Source organism: Phocoena phocoena, chromosome 4, assembly GCF_963924675.1.
Source record: "Phocoena phocoena chromosome 4, mPhoPho1.1, whole genome shotgun sequence".
Taxonomy (NCBI): Eukaryota; Metazoa; Chordata; class Mammalia; order Artiodactyla; family Phocoenidae; genus Phocoena; species Phocoena phocoena.
Genome location: NC_089222.1, coordinates 46,055,787 through 46,075,531, shown reverse-complemented (window position 1 = coordinate 46,075,531; position 19,745 = coordinate 46,055,787). Strand labels below are relative to the sequence as shown.

At 38.1% G+C, this 19,745-nt stretch overlaps 1 pseudogene; it reads right to left on the bottom strand.

The window, feature by feature from the left end:
• Window positions 1-18,031: 18,031 nt before the first annotated feature.
• On the bottom strand, window positions 18,032-18,788 carry LOC136121961 (phosphomannomutase 2-like; annotated as a pseudogene).
• Between the last annotated feature and the right edge of the window lie 957 nt (window positions 18,789-19,745).

The following is a 19,745-nucleotide window of genomic DNA, read 5'->3' as shown; positions in this document are numbered from 1 at the left end:
CTAGGAGTTACTGGTGATATAAAAGATTGCATACATCTATAATGCAAATTTCATTATGCTGTTAGGCCTTTGGGAAAAAAAAATAGCATTTTCTCAGAAAATAATTTATTATGAAGAATAGCTTAAACTTCAGGAATCCTACTTGCAAGGACCCCTTTGAAGGCACTCTAGGTAATTTTACATTATTTCTCTTAAAGACAGTTTCCACAGGAGGAACAAAACTTGATTTAGTTGTTATTTTTCACCACATCAGTGGAAATGAGTCTTTAGTCTATAGCCCCAGGCACAAAACAACATTTTTAGTCTAAGAGGACTCTTCCTCCCCCCACAGCCTTTAAAGATATTCTACTGGTTTTCTTTAGTTGAAATGTGCTATCATTGTATTACAACATTGTAATATGCTAATTTTGAAGTTACTATCTTTGTGCAAGGTAATAAGTGAGTGAAAAACTCAAATGCTAACATCTGCTGTGGCATTTCAATTTTAAACCAAATATGTGTATAATATTCTCTTTGGTAAGTGAATTAACATTTTCACATAACCATGAAAGATAAAATTTTAATAATCTCCTTTAGAGTTGTCTCTTTGAAGTCATGTGCAAAATATTAAGTGAGAATTCTAACAGAACACTAGTCCTTCTTTTAAGATTTTTGAAGTTTTCAAAGACAGAGAGTGAATACCATGTCCTTCCTCTCAGGTCATCTGGTGTTACAGCCAGTTAGAGAAGCAGCAATTTTCTTATCTTAGAATAGATTGAAGGCTACAAAGGAATGCCTCGAATTCCAGAGCACCTAAGGTTCTTGATCATTCGTTGGCACTGCTATATGGAATTCTACTTTTTCATGTATATTTTTCAATGCCTGAAAAACATTCTTTTTCTAGGGTGTCTTTCAATCATCTTTTCAACCTCTTTTTGACTCACTATCCCTTGGAAGAACCAAAATTCCACCTATCCTATGCTAATGTCTTAATGAAAAGTATTTGATTTATCACATTACATTATCCCTCCAAGGATGTCAGTTTTAGTAAATTGAGTCTGGCTTGGATCCTACCTAAAGAAATTGAGTGAGTAGTGGAATGTTTGGAGACACTGTCCCACTTAAGTTCAGGCAGAGGGAACAAATGAGAAGGCCCTGGGGAGATCATCTCACTTACTGTGTTTAGGGAACAGGCAAGAGATCTAAACTACTGGAGGAAATAGAGGAAGGTGGTAGGAAATGGGGCGGGAAGTGAGGAGAAGGGCAGATAGGAAGCCATCACAGGGCTTTGAGCAGATGAGTAACATAATCATGATCATCCTTTATTTTAGCAGGAACACTCTAGTTCCTTGGAGGCTAGACTATACAAAGGCAAGAATGGGCATAAAGAAAGCTGTTTAATTATTCCAGGCAAGAGAAAAGAATGGCTGGAGCCTAGTTAATACCTGTCGAGAAGTAAGAGGTATTATATTTATTATATTTCTAAGCCATAGCCAACAAGATTTGCCAAAAGATAGAGAGGAGTAAACAATGATTTTTACAAGATTTTCTGCTTAAATAACTGGTTGAATGGATTTTTCATGCTCTGAGACAGGGAAAGCTGTAGGTCTAAATAGAGAAACAGATCTAAACAGAGAAACAAGAGTTTGGTTCAGGGCATGCTAGGTTTCAGATGCCTATGTGGTCTCTAAGAAAGAAACCAAGAAAACACTTTGTTAAATGAGAGTAGAGTAGTAGGGAGATGTCTAAATTAGAGATATGAATTAAGTTGTTTCCAGCATAAAGATGGTATATAAAGTCATAGGACTGAAAATTACCTAGAGATTGTGTGTAAATCTGAACTGAGCCAAGCCAGCACTCCAGCCCTGAGACTTAATTTGACGTTTAAGTCTGTCAATTTTATAAAGGTCTGTGCTTATTGCCAGACCTTTATAAAATGACTTCCCTATCCTTAAGTTTCTAACCTTGATTCATCTCCCATTCATCTGTAATTCAACACAATTTTTTCCTCAGGAGAAGTAAACCAAGCCTTTTTATAGTTGAGAAAATCTTTTGGTGTCCTCACAAGTAAATGATTATTTCATTGAATTTATAATATCACCATTTAAATATATTTTTCTCAACTCCATAGAATTCTCTACAGAATGAAAGTCTAAGAGCAACTAGAGGTTTGTTTTTATGCATATAATCTGTATCTTTTGTTTGGGTGTTTGCTAGATTTACACGTACATGCGAGCATACTTATAACTCACAGACTAAATAATGGAAGCCCAAAAGACAGCCATTTTCTAATCCTTGGAACTTGTAACAGTTGCCTTATATTGCATAAAATAATTTTGTATAAGTGATTAAGTTGAAGATCTTAAGAGAAGTAGATAATATTGGATCATCTAGGTGAGCAGTAAATGCAATAATATGTATCCTTATAAGAGAGAGGCAGAGGGAGATTTGACACACAGAAGAGAAGGCAATGTAACCACAGAGGCAGAGTTTAAAGTGATGCAGCCACAAGCCAAGGAATGCCAGCGGCCACCAAAAGTTGAAGAGACAAAGAACAAATTCTTCCCTGGAGCCTATGGAGGGAAGGTGGCCCTGCTGACACCTTGGTTTTGACACAATGAAACCGATTTCAAATTTCTAATCTCCAGAACTGTGAAAGAATAAATTTCCATTGTTTAAACCTTAAGTTTGTGTTACTGTATTACAGCAGCCATAAGAAACTAATATATAAAATAAAATTTCACCAAGATATATCTAAGTATTATTTATCTAACATAATTTTTCCTAGGATTTCAAAGCTACTTTCAATCTGCCAGCTAATATACACCTTAATTTGGTGAAAGTTTTCATGTGTATATCTTTCTGTTATTTCTGCTCTGTCTGCTCTGTTCTTGCCTCCCATAGTCCTATTATACATGAGTCAAATTACCTTAATCTGTCCCCCTTAACCCTCGCTTTAATTTTTCTTTATTCCTTTCCTTAGAAATACACTGATTTGGGAAAATTTCCTTCTGGTGTTTGCTCTTGCTCCCAGATTTGTCTTCTGTAACTAATACATTATTTTTATTACCACAATTATTTTTATTAAATTTTATAATTTTTTGCATCTCATATAGTTTTTCTTATTTCAACTTATTCTCTCTTTATAATTCATTGTTACAATTTCATAAGTATAAAAATTCCTTTGATCTTTCAAAAATAAATTTTTATATGTTTATAAATACTCTAAAATTTTTCTTTTATTTCTGCACTAGCAGAATTTCAAAAGCAGGCTAGCTTTACCTATGGAAAGATAATTCATCCTTTCAGATGAATTATCTTTCCATAGTTCTAACACAGTGTTATGTGATATAAATGTTGAAATAAATTTTGGCAGAAATAGGTGGGGATTGCTGGTCTAGTTCTCCAGATACAGGCAAAGGAAGAGGAGAAAGATTATATTTAATATAATTTTAATTTATCAGTGGGGAAATCCAATATCTGGTAGGTTCTAAGAGGTAATTCTAGGGGAGGACCCTTCCACAGAAGGGATATTTATCTGGATTCCACTCTAATATATGTGTGATAGACAGAAAACTGCCTTAGCAATGCCCTATTTCAGTTTATTATTCATTTTTCCTGTTGGCTTTATTTTACATTTTTTCAGCCTTGCTTGGTAATGGGATACACCAGTATTTACCTTCAGAGGTCCGTTTGGTCTTTGTCTGTCTCAGTCTTCAGTACTAGAAATATGATTATTTAAAATGTTAGAGTCTAAATGCTGCTGACCTGAATTTTTGTTTGTTTGTTTGTGTGTTTTTTATTGTGGTATGCGAGCCTCTCACTATTGTGGCCTCTCGCGTTGCGGAGCACAGACTTGGGACATGCAGGCTCAGTGGCCATGGCTCAAGGGCCCAGCCGCTCCACGGCATGTGGGATCTTCCCGGATCGGGGCACGAACCCATGTCCCCTGCATCGGCAGGTGGACTCTCAACCACTGTGCCACCAGGGAAGCCCTGACCTGAATTAAAAAAAATTTTTTTTTAATTCTAAAAAAGTAAAGGGGTATAGGTTGGAATTATGTGTGACATCTGTGCAGAAATTTCTATGCTGGAAAAAGAAAAAAAAAAAAAACGACAACCTCAAAACCTGTAAATCATTGTGTCAGAAATCTTACATCAGAAACTCAAAGAGATATATCACTCAAGAAGAAATAACTCAGCTATGGTGATATCAACTGATGATCACACTATTGGTATTCATTGTCCTGTAGAAAAAACTATTGAAAATGTTTCAAATAATAGTCACAAGAACTGTAAAATTATTTTTACTGGATCACAGCACTAGTTTTCATTTTGAGTAGCACTTCCATCAGTAATTTTATTTTTGTTGTAATAGAAGCTCAATAACTGTCAGATATACCTTATATAGAATGCTTATATGTTCAGCAGCATTTAAAGACTCCTTCATTTTTCACTGAGATTTTTTTTCGATTAAGTCAAGAGGCATGGTGTCGGTAACTCTGAGATGGAATAAATCAACTCGTGGCTCGGGCATAATAAATTCACCAAATGCTGCTTCTTTTTATGGTTTTAAAATAGCACTCAAGGGCTTCCCTGGTGGCGCAGTGGTTAAGAATCCACCTGCCAATGCAGGGGACATGGGTTCAAGCCCTGGTCTGGGAAGATCCCACATACCGTGGAGCAACTAAGTCCGTGCACCACAGCTACTGAGCCTGCACTCTAGAGCCTGTGAGCCACAACTACTGAGCCTGCGTGCCACAACTAGTGAAGCCTGTGTGCCTCTTGTGCTCCGCAACAAGAGAAGCCACAGCAATGAGAGGCCCGCGCACCACAATGAAGAGTAGCCCCTGCTCGCAGCAACTAGAGAAAGCCCGCACGCAGCAACGAAGACCCAACACAGCCAAAAATAAATAAATTAATTAAAAAAATAGCACTCAAGATGAACAAGTGGGAACCACCAAGCTAAGAGATTGTAGATGCCATAATTAAATATCAAGATGTATTTTAAATATGATAACATTTTTCAGTAATAAACTAAGGAAATAATGACCTAATTCAGTAAGTTCTAAGAAAAATTCTTGCCTCATGCAAAATTTCTGCAACTTCTTGGTCCCAAAACTGAACTCACTGAAATTACGAAACTGAGGCAGGAGATAGATGGGCCCTAGGCTGAGCAGCTGGAGTTTGTCCCCTGTGAACAGATACTCCAAAATAGCAGGAGGGAGGAGAAGCTGAGCCCTGCCCAGATCAGAAACCACGTATATCTCATTCTTGAAGTCAAGGAGACCTTCTCGACTGTACATTCACAGAAAGGCTTGTTGGAGGTCAAAAGAGAGTGATGTCAACCTACTCATAGGCCTCTTCACTATAATCCGTCTTGGCTAAGAGATGCACATGCACACAGGGAAGGACCCTGAGGTATACCAAATATGGACTCAGAACCAGGCAAAGCAAGATGATTGGCCAAAGGAAACCCAGAAGAAATGCCCCATATAAGTGATTCAAACTACCATGAGGGCGAGACCTCTCTCTGAGCTCACCCCTGTGTGCTTATTGACATGTACTCTTTTTCCTCTTAATAAACACTTTACTTGTTTCACTAATTTCCATCTTTGTGGGAATTCATTTCTACAAAGATGCAGGGCCAGGGCCTTGTCACTAGCCAGCAGTCTAGTGCCATGGCCTGACTTCAATCTCTGGCTGGGAACCAACATCCTGCTTCAAGCCAATACAGGCCAAGGCCACCCTAGATCAAAACCAGCACAGGATTTACAGGAAAATGCTAGAATCAAAAGAAAAAAAAATCAGGAAAATAAAGGATGGACAAAAAACACCCACTATGAAAAAAAAAATTCTTGGAGCAGATAAAAATTGTGACCAAATATAGTGTCATTAAACTAAAAAGTCTTAATAAGTAATTATATAACAAATAGTTCAAAGCAGAGATAAAAGAATTCAGGAAAGACATCATAAGTAACAGAGATACAACACGAGTCAGCAAAGCACAAGACGGAAGGAGGAAAAAATAAAATCTCAGGTATGAAGCCCACATTAAGAATATCATAAAAGAGAACGATCCTGGCTGAAAACACACTGACAATATGACAGGATTGAAAAATAAACAAAATAAGATAAAAGGAAAGCAGGAGTAAAAAAAGACAAAGATGAATAGGAACGATTGAAGAAGGAGATACAACACAATCAGCTTGCTAACTGTGAAAACTGAAACAGGAGGACAAAAAAGAATTGATGATGTAATTCAGGGATAAAAGTATGTTAAATACAAACTTTTTGCCTATAAATTGAGTAAGGGCACTATTTCTCAGGGAGAAAAAAATGTTAGAGTAGTACAGTATCCTAGGACTTCTCCAAGACTTTAAAAAACTTCTTTGTGAGAAAGATTAGAAAACAACATAAATGTCCACTAATAGGAAGGTGTTAAAGCTAATTTGGTTTATTCAGAAAATGGAATACCATGCAGCAGTTGGAATAGGTAATTGACTCCTTATATGTTGATACGGAAAAATCTCGAAGATTCTTTTAATTGAAAGATGTCAATGTGAATAATATTAAAGATGTGTTATTGAAACAGAGCAGGACCCTATGGCCCTTGCCTCCCCCCATGTCCTCAGCCTGCCTTTTGTCTGTGGAAAAACTTTATCCAAAGAATAAGTTTAATCAGACAAGTGAGAAAATGCAGAAACAAAGGAAAACAGTCAGAGACCAAATAATAGTTTAGTCATTGAGCATAGTCAAGGACCTTTAGTTCCTCCTCATGGGCTACAGATAATATTCTGAGCCATATCCTGTGAGCCATCTTATAGATACTAAAACCCCCAGCAGGTGGAAGAAGTCAACTATGTGATGACCAGGCTGTAGCCATGACATAAGCTGCCACAATTCTAAGAACTGGCCTCAAAGAAATGGGAACAAACCAACCCTGGAACTGAAGATTAATTGTACTTAAAACAATCAAATTGACACTGGTCAGACCACTGATGACCAATTTCAAGATGACTGTCAGAGCTGACTGTATTGTTTCTGCCTGTAGCCCCCTCCTTTGGTCTATAAAATCTCTTGCCCACTGATTGATTGTCGGGGGAGGAGGGGAGATGGCCTCTGGACAGGTGTCCACTCTCCCCCTGGTTGCTGGCAGCCAAAATAAAGAAAACTTTCCTTTCCACCAACCTGGCCTCTTTATTAGGTTTTGAGCGGCGAGCAGCCAGACCCCACTTTCGGTTACATTATTATTTCTATTTGAAAGCAATATGTTTGGTATCTATGCTTAGATATACATAGATTCTCTCTGGGAACACATTTTAAAAGTACTATAGCAGTGAGTACCTCTGGGGAAGGAACTAGATGACTGTGATAGAAATGTCAGACTGAGAATTATTTGTCATGTTCTGTCTTTGAGTGCCTTTTATATTTTGTAGCATGGGCATATATTACCTATTCAAAACAAATAATAACATGTAATTGTAAAAAGGCAGCCAAACCTGTTAAATTATTTGCAGGGAAAAAAATATATAACAACAACTGAATACCCATACTGTTGCTTTTGACAGGCATTTTTCTGCAATATCAAACATGTTAATACCTTTGTTACCAAAAGCTCGACCTCTCTGTACGCTGGTGCCAAATCAAATCTTGGAGACAGAGTTTTAGGTGAAGTAGGAAAGGATAGCTTTATTACTTTGCCAGGCAAAGGGAGACACACCAGGGGTTTCTGCCTCAAAAAACTATGTGTCCCAACCCCAAAGGATTTGATGAGGGGTTTTATAACAATAATTCAAAGGTGAAGTCTCTGACAAGATTAAGGTGTGTGTAGGGCCTGCACTCCTTTAATCTCGTTAGTCTCCTAATCTTGATGAGCTTCTCTGGTCCCTTCATTCTTGCCTCAGGTGGTTTCTTGGCCGCTCCGCCCTTTGATTAGTAACTGCTTGAATCCACCTTTTGGAACTCAGGGAAGTTCATGAAGGCTGGAGTCTAGCCTATAAGAAATGGGGGACAAAAGGGCCTCCGTGCCTGGAAGCTCCACAGGGCTTCACTCGGTTTCACCTTCAACTACTTAGAGCAGTATTTTGCTGCTAACTCATTCTGGAGGATCCATGAAGGCAATGTTATTCAAAATTATACGTTTGGCAAAGAAATTTACTAAAGTCCTTCAATGTCTATGGATAACTGGTAACACCTGCCCTTAACATTTCCAGGCCAAAATGGCTCTTCCACGCTCCACAGTGCAGAACTCTGGGATCTCAACCAAGGCATTGAATCTTTTACAGGAAAAAAATATATATAGCCAATACTCCTTAAATGAAAATACAATTTATAGTCTTTAATTTCCAAAATGAGCACTTACAGTTTGCTTCAATCAGTATCAGAATGTACCTATATCCTGGGTTTTTGGAACACGTGAAATGGATGTGAAGACTTGCCCAAAACCCAGGCCATTTCACCCCCTTAAAAGATAAAGGAAAAGAAGCACCAAAATTTGAATGACAAACATACCCAGAGAGAATTTCTTTGACCTTCTGTTACCCCTATACATTCCCTTCCTCCCTTTTTCTGTTGATAAGATAGAAGAGAATGTTAACAGAAAGCAAAAAAGTCATAATACCATGCCCAGGCAGACTCTTTGTCAGATAATCAGGTCTGTTTTCTGATCAAGATAAAGCCACTTTTTCTTAGAATGTTCACCATACTCGCTTCTGCAGTTTCTGAATAAAGCAAGTATGACTCTTATACATAAGATACTGTTTTTTGCTACACAGAAAAACTTTCTCCCTCAAGAAGCAGTGCATTGATTTCCATTCTGTTGCAAGTTCCTTATCTATGTTTCCAACTACTCAGAAGGTCTTATTTAGAGGAGCACTGTGATACCATATGCCTGGAGGATGACTTAGGCTGAATGGTCACAAATGGCCCCCCAAGTCAGTGATCTAAATCTGAGATGAAAATAACAAGAATGAGATCATCACACAGATGTCTGAGGAAGAGCATTCTAGGTTAGTGCAAAGACCCCAAGGCCATAATAAGCTTATTGTGTTTGAGGAAAAGATTAGAATTTAGAAAGAATAGCATGAGCCACAGGAGATGAAGTTGAATCGTGTAAGGTCATATAAGAGCATTAGGACTTTGCATTTTATTATAAATTCAATGGAGAGCTATTAGAACAGTAATAAGTGGAGGAATGACATGATCTGATTTAGATTTTGAAAGATCATTCTGACTTCTGTGTGGCAAAGATTCTTGGGAAAAGTGCCCCAAACAGAAGCAGGGAGACCAATAAGGAGGCTATTAAAGTACTGCAGACAAGAAAAGATTATGGCTTGAAAGTTTGGATGAGAAGGTGGAATACGCTTTGAAGGTGAACACATCAGAGGTTTTTAATGGATTGAATACGGGGTATGAAGAAAAAGGAAGACTTAAGAGTGACTCTAAGATTTTTGTTTTGATTAACTCAGTGTATTATGGTGAGGTGAGATGGGGCAGCTGAGATCAGGAAACTCAAGAAGTGGAGCCAGTTCATTAGTTGAGGGTGTAAATCAAGTGTTCTTTCTGACATAACATTCACACTGCCTATGTTTAAATAAACCTCATAATCCTTAGGAAAAATTATTATTTCTTCATTTCTGATCCAAGAGGATCTCTGGAACCACATCTCTACTTAACCCTAATAAACATATGTAAATCCCATTTTCCAAAACAAACCTACTCTTCCATTTCCCTTTGTCCAAACTATTTACATCTGCACACTTTCCTAAAGAAGTATTACACATCCTATAAGTCCCAAGTATATATCAGTTTCTTTCTGTTGCTTTCCTTGGCCCTTATCAGGCACAACTGCCACTCCCCCACAAGTATCACTTCATTTTATTCCTTCTTTTTAGGAGAAGGTATCACACTAACATTTTCATCAACTCTACCACGTGTTCCTCAAGGGTGAGTCTGTCTCTAATTTATACTAAGATTCCTGGAAACTTGCCCAGTGCATAAATTCTCACCACAGACAAATTTTCTTACATTCTCATGCTGAAAAACAGCTCACAAGTAGTATTTTAGACCCACCCACATATATAAATAGCTATCATTCTCTCTAGGTACATCTTCGAGTACATAGGACCAAGGAATGTTTGGAAAATCAAATGTTTAATTTAAAAACTAATAACAAATATATGATTTTTTTATTAAAGAAAACCTCACTTTAAATGTATTTTTATTTCTGCTGTAGAAACATTCAATTTTTTATTAGGAAGAAAAAATACTATCTTCAAGTTTCTCAGTTCCCACTCATTTGTTGGTAGTAAGTATTGCATGAAGGAACACATTATTTCTATATTAAATTTGCACATTTGTAATTAAACAAAAATGGTTTCCTTGCAAGTCTCAGATTTAGGTCAAGAATCTGACAGTGATTCAGGGGCTAAGAGGTAATGAAAGCAGTGAGTCTGGCTCAACTGTGGGCCTCAGTGCAGAAAAGGATGAGTGCCAGCTGAATGAGTATGTGCTCTTCCTCTGCTTCTTTTTACAACTGTGTGGGGACTGCCAAGATCTGTATATTGCTGGCAAGCAAGCAGAGCCAATCCAAGCACCTGTGTTGCAAAATTCAGCAACTGTGCAATTGCTATTACCCATCCATCTGTGAGGAGGGTATTTGCCACATGTCAGTTGACTCACATAAGGGGAATTGGAAGGGAAATTCCATCAGATAAGGAGGACAGCAAAATTAATCGATAATTTTTTCTTCTTTTTGATTGAAAAAATATAGCAAACATGGATGGAAAGTGAGAATTATACAAACGATCTGAACAGATTAGTAACAGCTGTTTCGTGACAAATGGAAAAACTTTAATTCAAAAAGAAAACATAAATAATATTGTATCATTTGAGGAACAAAGATTTTACTGTTTTTAGTGATGCCATTACACACGAATAAAGTACCAGAGTCACTAGTCCAGTATAGAGATAAAAGAATGATGTCATCCCAAAGACTCTAAAACATTAAGTGAGGTTCATTATCTTAGATTCTTAAATAACAAAATCTCAATTACTGAAAATCAAAAAATTCTGACTTTGTTGTGTCATAACTTGTCTAAGCTGAAGTTGGGCTGCATTATCAATGAAAATGGGCTTAATAAAAATATCAATAATGTAAAAAATACTTATGGGAAAGTATTGAAACCTCTTTTAAGTACAGACATTTTTAGCATATTTTAGTCTGTGATTATGCTAATAATATGCAAATTTAAATAATATGCAAATTATACGAATAGCAATTCCCACTTAGATTTACTGAGCATGTGACGTGCAGTGGAGGAAGTGCTACAAGTGTCTTAGTTTACTTCCTTTGAAGCTGTTAAGGTTCTAGAACTGGGGCTCAAGGTAATTACCTGTCTTAACTATTCAACAAAATGACCTGTTTAATATTTTTAAAAATAAGTTTTACTCCCTTTATATATAAATATACATATATATATATATATTTTTTTTTTTTTGCGGTACGCAGGCCTCTCACTGCTGTGGCCTCTCCCATTGCGGAGCACAGGCTCAGCGGCCATGGCTCACGGGCCTAGCTGCTCCGCGGCATGTGGGATCTTCCCAGACTGGGGCATGAACCCGTGTCCCCTACATCAGCAGGCGGACTCTCAACCACTGCGCCAACAGGGAAGCCCCCTTTTATATTATTTCGTGGCATAATTCTATTTTTTAAAATAAGTTTTACTCCCTTTATATTATTTTTGTGGCATAATTCATAGTGGTGCCTATTAGGCAGTACTTAATAAACATCTCAGTACTTAAGCTATTGAGATAGTACAATCCAATAATATTGTATTATGAACTACATGTAGAATACAGTACTAGCTGAGAAAATCAATAGAACATAAAATACCCATGGACTAGGTCAATGAGAAAGGACTGAAGGATTAAAAACAAATATTTGTCATGACAAGTTTCAGGTGGGAAATGATAAATTCGGATTTTATAAAGCAGGGTTTCTGGCCAGATCTATTAAATGGCAAACTTCCCATATATTTGCTTTAGTCTCTCCAACTTTTAAAAGGACATTTACTAAAACAAATTCTAGAAGAACATACACCAAATATCTCTGGATAGTGAGTATACAGATAATTTATATTTTCAGATTTTGCTCTTTTGTATTTAAAAATACATAACTCATCATTGTGGAATTAAAAACTTGAAAGGAATGTTTAAGATGACCCACTGAAATCAGTGAGAAAGGTACATGTTGAACTTAGAACCTCCAAAGGCAAATGAGTTTAAACCAATGTAAAATACTATCTAAAGCAGTAGGCATAGAGATTGTTCTAGATTCTCAAGTGTATAGAAATACTAATTGAGAATGCATTATGTGAGGAAGTGCTGATTCATTTAGGTTTTTTTCCCCAATATTTCATTGGGATAATTTTAAAACATACAAAAAAGTTGAAAGAACTTTTCTGTAAAAATTCATATATATACTATGTCAGTGCTGCAATTAACATTTCACTATATTTGCTTTATCACAGACCTATTTGTCTATATTCATCTACACATCCCTCTAGCCATTGATTCATGTATATTATTTTTTGATGCATTTCAAACAAAGTTACAGACATCAGTATGGTCCCACAAATAACTCAACAGGCATATTATTAACCAGAGTTCAATATTTATTTCTAGTGCTTTTTTGTTATTGCTGTTGAGGTAAAATTTATATACCTTAAATGCATAAACCCTTAGTATCCTTTCAATGAATTCTGACAAATGCATCTAGATACTAATTTTAAAAGAGCATAGACTCATATTAAGCTCATCTTCTTATCGTTATTTTCTCAATAGCTTCCCAGGTTGGTGGGTTGAGGGCAATAAATGAAAATCAAACATTGTTTTTATGGATGAGGGAATTTTTTAGACAAATGATATCTTGTCAATCTGGCCCGATTACTATATTTTCTGGCTTGACTAGTGATAACTTGTCAGATTGGAACAGTGAGACCTCTTTCTCTGGACACAGTAGCAGGACCCATTGTGGTTAGACTAGGAGAGGTACTGACACCAACTAGGCCAAATAGTTCCTTAGTAAGGCATCCAGACATTTAACCTTTATCATGGCATCCCTCCACAATAGGGATTCTAAACTTGAAAGCTAACAGTAGCCATTTTCAGGTATGAGAGGAGGTTGTTCAGTAGCAAGACTGAAAAAGGAAACAGCCCAAAGTGACCATTAATGAGAAAACTCTAATGGCAATCATATTGGTGGCTCCAGTTCTTTTCCTGAGGTCTGTCCACATGAGGCCCTTGTGACCTGTGAATTACCCTTATATTCTACTCTGCTAATAAATTTTCCTTTTTGATGAAGCAAGTCCAAATAGGTTTGTTATTTGCCAGTAAGAGTAATAATTATTCTATTAACTATAGGTAGATGATCCTGATCAGAAACCTCTTTATACCCACATTACAGAGTTATATGACAATTTATTAAACGTGGACCTCAACTATTTTCTAACTATAATCTTTCATGTAATTAATACTGAATTTATTCCCTCCTTAATACATAACGCTATAGAATGATGTGCTGCTTCTTTTTTTTTTTTTTTGCGGTCCGGGGGCCTCTCACTGTTGTGGCCTCTCCCGTTGCGGAGCACAGGCTCCGGGCCGCAGGCCCAGCGGCCATGGCTCACAAGCCCAGCCGCTCCGCGGCACGTGGGATCTTCCCCGACCGGGGCACGAACCCGTGTCCCCTGCATCGGCAGGCAGGCTCTCAACTGCTGGGCCACAAGGGAAGCCTGATGTGCTTCTTTTTAAAACAAAGAATGCCTTCTTGTACTCTTAGAAGTAGCTGAGAGACCAAAAGGATTAAGAAGTACTGAAGAACCATCTCATCTTCATTTAAATTACTATCCATTTTATCTTCTCCACCCTGTTTCTGTAAAACATCAATAAAGCTGTAAGTCTTATGTCAATGTAAATGTGTGTAGCTTTTGGACTCTCCAAGAGATTGACTCCAAATATGGTATTTTCTTGCTACAAGTAATGTGTATATGAGAGGCAATAGCTCATCTCTGCAAGCTCTAATTCCATAATAATTTATTCCAAGGCCTTGGCAGCTAATGCTTCACTCACTATTAATAGAAAACTGTACAAGTGGCGTAGGTGGTACTTTCAGTTTAGTGATGCTGCAGTTAATTTCTTTAATTTATAAAGTATTTATAAATCTCATTTTTGCAAAGCTGCTGAAACTGTGTAGGCAGAAACCAGTTATCTCCTTATCTCACAGCCTTCCAAATTGTATCCTCTCCTATAGCCTACATAATCACTTGCACTCCTCTCACTAAATCTGTGTGACCCCATCAGTTACTTTATATCTTGTGAAATAGCTGATTATTTATATGGCTCATGACTAAGGATTATTTTGTTATTCTAGTTACTCTAGAGCAGGTTTTGTTACAGAGGGCTTGGTACAATTCAAATTCCTGGGCTCTATGTCAGCCCAGTAAAAATCTCTATTTCACCTTTTACCTTTGTGAATTCTCCTCAGTTATATTTGGTAATACCCTGTGCCCCCAAAGCCTCCTTTATCTGATACTAGTAAAACCATATCAGCTTTTCATCACACTCAGTGTTTGCCTGGTATGTTTTTTCTCATCTTTTTACTTTCCTATGTTACAATAAAACTCCATTTATGTTTTGTGAAGTTTGAATTTCATATCATTTTTCATTTATCACATAATATTTTCTTCTTCTGATGTTTTTTTAAAATTTTATTTATTTATTTATTTAGTTTTGGCTGTGCTGGGTCTTCGTTTCTGTGCATGGGCTTTCTCTAGTTGTGGTGAGCGGGGGCCACTCTTCATCGTGATGCACAGGCCTCTCACTGTCGCGGCCTCTCTTATTGTGGAGCACAAGCTCCAGACATGCAGGGTCAGTAGTTGTGGCTCATGGGCCTAGTTGCTCCATGGCATGTGGGATCCTCCCAGACCAGGGCTCGAACCCCTGTCCCCTGCATTGGCAGGCAGATTCTCAACCACTGCGCCACCAGGGAAGCCCTGATTTTTTTTTTTTTTTTTTTTTTTTCATTTACAATGTAAACACCATTCCTAGGTTGAGGGCCATGCATAAACAAGCAATGCACCAAATTTAGCCTATGGGGCAGCATTCGCTAATCCCTGCTCTACAATATAAAATAAACAATCCAATTTAAAATGCTGGATTCAATATTTATAGTTCATTTTTATTTGCTCAATAGGTATTTATTGATTATCCAAATTGGGAAAAGTGCTGCAAAATTGTAAAGGTAAATAAATAACTCAGGCAGGACTTTGTAATTCCAATAGGAGAAATAACACATTTAAATGTGTAGAAAATCCAATATTAAATGTAAGTGACAAAAGGGCATTATGGAAAATATTGGGCATTGATTTGAGGTTTTGTTGAGAAAGAATTTACCAACAATAAAAAGCACAGGTGTATGGCCTGAAGAGTTTGACAAATGTGTACTGCTGTGAAACCACCATCTCGATCAAGAAAGAAAGTATCTTCAACACCCTGAGGAAATATAATTTGTCTTTTACAATCAAACCCTCACCAAGATCAACCATTAATGAGATTTGCCTCAGATTAGATTAGTATTTTGTGTTCTAGAAATGTATGTAAATAAAATCCTACAGTATGCTCAACAATAATGATGGATTTCTCTAGTTCTCTCTTTAGTTCTGACAGTTATTATTTATGTTTTGTTGAGCTCTGTTATTAGGTACATACAATTTAATATTTTTAGATCCTCTTGGTAAATTGACTCTCTTACCATTATGAATATTCATTACACCTGGAAACACCCCATGTCCTGAAGTCTACTTTATCTAAGTATAGTCATGTCAGTTTTAGTTTGCTGTGTTTACATAGTATAACTTTTCCAATGTTTTTACTTTCAACTTCCCTGTGTTTAAAATTCATCTCTTGTATACTGCATATAGACAGAATTTTGTTTATTTACCCAGTTTAACAATCTCTGACTCTTAATAGGAACATTATGTCCACTTATATTTAGTATAATTATTGATATTTGGGGGTTTAATTGTACCTTCTTGCTATTTGTCCTTTTTTTTTTTTTTTTTGGTGGTACGTGGGCCTCTCACTGCTGTGGCCTCTCCCATTGTGGAGCACAGGCTCCAGATGTGCAGGCCCAGAGGCCATGGCAACCGGCCTAGCCGCTCCGCGGCATGTGGGATCTTCCCGGACCGGGGCACAAACCCGTGTCCCCTGTATCGGCAGGGGGACTCTCAACCACTGCGCCACCAGGGAAGCCCTGTCCTATTTTTTATCATCTGTTCTTTGTCCTTTGTTTAGCCTTCACTGCCTTTTTATTTTGTTTTGCCTTGTTTTTTAGGAAACAACAAAATCACTTTAATTTGCTACTTTTCACTTTGAAAGGTCATTGCAGTATCATTTGCAAAATTCTACAAGGAAAGGTACCACTGTACGGTCATGCCTGGGAATCACTGAGAAACGACAGTCCTGTGTGTAGTAAACAGAGTGGTTGAGCCAGGCAGACTTCATAGGCCAGCATTTCTTCTTTTGTTCTCCCAACGCAATCCTGAGCTAAAAGAAGACTGAGCAGCCAGCAGGTTTGGAGGGAACAAGGTTTATCTGATGCAAGCAACTGTTTGGGAGCTGGGAGGCAGGGGATGCAGGGCACAGGGCTCCCCTTGGCCCAGGATTCAGGTAGGTGACCCCCAGCAGAGGCCATGCTGTAGACTGAAGCTGGTCCCAACTATCTGTGCAGGGTTTGGGGGTCTCAACATTGCCAAATACTGAAAAGTGACATGTGAACGATTACCTTGGGAGCTCTCTTCAGCTGTGTTCTGAACTAGGGCCTTGAGCTGCCTCCAGTTTCACAAAGAACTTGCAGAATGTGGAAGGGAGGAGAGAGGGTCCCAACCACAGCTGCTCTCACCCCTTAAGTCAAAGTCTAGGTGAGGGCCTGAGTGGACAACTTTTATTAAAAAGTCTGCAGAGAGATAAAGTGCAGCTCCTATTCCTATGAATAATCTAAGCTCTTACCTGAGAAACTAGAGGCAAATAATGCCTTTGGGAAGCCAGCCAGGTCCAATAAGAAGATAATTCTAGTAAAATTTAACATCCCAAGTTAGTTTCTCCAGACCTGGGATCAGAACCTACATCCAAGGGAAGGACAGTTCTGCTGGTGCCAGTTCTCTAACCAGGGGTTGTTGGCTTCTATTTCCTCCTATCTCCATGGTTGCCGAGAACCAGCCAGGGTATTCAAGGTGTAGTGGATACAGAGCTGATCTGCCTTCTGGGAGAGCTGAGTGCAAACTACTTGGGGTCAGTGGTCACTTGGCCAGTCATCTGTCAGCAGCCCGTACTGAGGTCTGCACCTCACAAATAGGAAGCAGGATTGGAAAAGAAAGATTGTACAGTCACTTAACTGAATACCACCACAGTGATCACATTCTTCTCAGTTTCAAAGCCCCATCAAACTGACACTCAGTAGGGAGCTTCATTTCAGAAAGTGTTTTTTAGACTTTTGTCCCAGGGTTGAATCATTGTAGTTGTCCTGTCCTTTCTTTCTCATCACAAATCCCCCTTTCTGTTATTGATGCAGGGGGTCCAAACATAAATATCTGTGACATTTATCACAGGACCCATGAAGAGGGAGGGTCCCGGCACATTTGTTCTTTCTAGAATGATAGGAAGTTTCCCCAAAGCCCAGGCATACTGTGTTTGCAAATATGGAGTTGGGGGATAAAGTCTATTGGTGGGGTTATTCCTTTGCTCCATTCTTGACAAGTCTTTTCTTCTCTCTTCTGGCATTGGTGGTGGAAGGCCTCACGTGTTTGGGGATAGAGGGAGGTTTCTCTGCTGCATGAGGATATCACTGTCAGGACCCTATAAGTTGACTGAACCCTGTGGAGAGCCTGGCATGGGCTGGGTCATGTGGGCGTATGAAGGGGAGACCTTGGGTTTGGCCACCGAATGACCCTGTCAGGCTCATTAGCTCCCTCTTCTTCCCACAGGGAAAATGACCATTAGTACAAGAGCTCTTCACAAATCTTTCCTGTGTCCTCAGGCACAGACTCGTGTGGCCTGCAGTTCCCAGGTCTGTGAAGATCTCATGGTCGTTCCCACCTGCCACAGTTTTGTCTCCAAAGAAAGAAATGGTCTTATAACCATGATTTTCCACATGTCCCAGGCAATACCTCTTTCTCTATCCATCCCAAAAGACCTCAAAGCTGATTTGGCCTCCTACAGAAAAGGTGAGGCCTTTATTTGCAAATGCTTTCCACAGATTTGCTACACATTTTTGTCTTATATTTTATTTCTTTATAATGCATATAGAACTCCATGTGTTCTTTGGGGCTGCAGCTTCTTTCAATAGAGGATGAATTCACATCCCATTTAGAATTTCAATGAAAGCACCCCTTCTTCTTCAGGAGTTTGGTTTCTACAATGTAGCTCAGACAGTCATTGATTAAATCTTGGATTAGGGCCTTACCAAGGTGACCTTGAATATTCTGTTTATATAAGAGTTGCCCATCTTTGTATGCTATGAAGCCATTTCCTGGAAACACATAATCATATATTTTTAACCATATCATTTCCCAGCTTCACCTGCACTTTATCGAAATTCAACCTGCCTACGACTCAGATTTTGATCTTCTGCCTCAATTTTTGTAGAATGCCATTTGTTTCCTTAGTAATTTTCTGCTGAGGGGGCAGCAGGGTCCAGTCCACACCAAGGGGGCAGAACACTGGGCCAGGAGCCCTCAAGTCCCTAGTTTCCATCCCCTCCCTTACTTTCTGTTAAAATAATGAAAATAATTGACTGTTTTTAGTATTCTATTTGATCTCCTACATAGAATTTTATTATTCACTGGTTCAATTAGTTTTATAGTGGTTATTTTAGGGATTACAATATGCTTCCTTAACTTTTCGCCTACCTTGAATTAATATCATACCACTTCATATAAGGCAAGAATTATTTCCAGTCTCATTTTCTTCAGCTGGATTCACTTCCTGTGGTGACCCTTGCAACTCTGCTCTGTTAGTCCTAGATTCTCTTTGGTTTTGTTTTTCTGAAAGTTTATTTTGGCTTCCTTTTTGAAGAATACTTTCACTGTATATAAAATTCTAGGTAAATGTACAGTTTTTTCCCCTTATTTCTAACTTTGTACTGTGTACAGAAAGCTTTCAAAGATAGTACAAAGGATTTTTATATATCCTTCACCCAGATTCCCCAAAGGTTAACATTTTGCCATATATGCTTTATATGCTATATGTACCTGTTTCTCTTTTTTGGAACCATTTGAGAGTCAGTTGCAGACATGATGACCCTCTATCCACTAATATTAGTTTAATTTGCATTTCCTAAAAATAAGGGTAAATGTACTTTGTTTTCTTTTTTTAAAATTTTTCCCTCTTTTATTTTTTTATACACAGTTTCTTAAAGTCATCAACTTTATACACATCAGTGTATACAAGTGAATCCCAATTGCCCAATTCATCACACCACCCCACCACCCGCCTGCTGCTTTCCCCCCTTGGTGTCCATATGTTTGTTCTCTACATCTGTGTCTCAATTTCTGCCCTGCAAACCAGTTCATCTGTACCATTTTTCTAGGTTCCACATATATAGGTTAATATACAATATTTGTTTTTCTCTTTCTGACTTACTTCACTCTGTATAACAGTCTCAAGATCCAACCACGTCTCTACAAATGACCCAATTTCATTCCTTTTTAT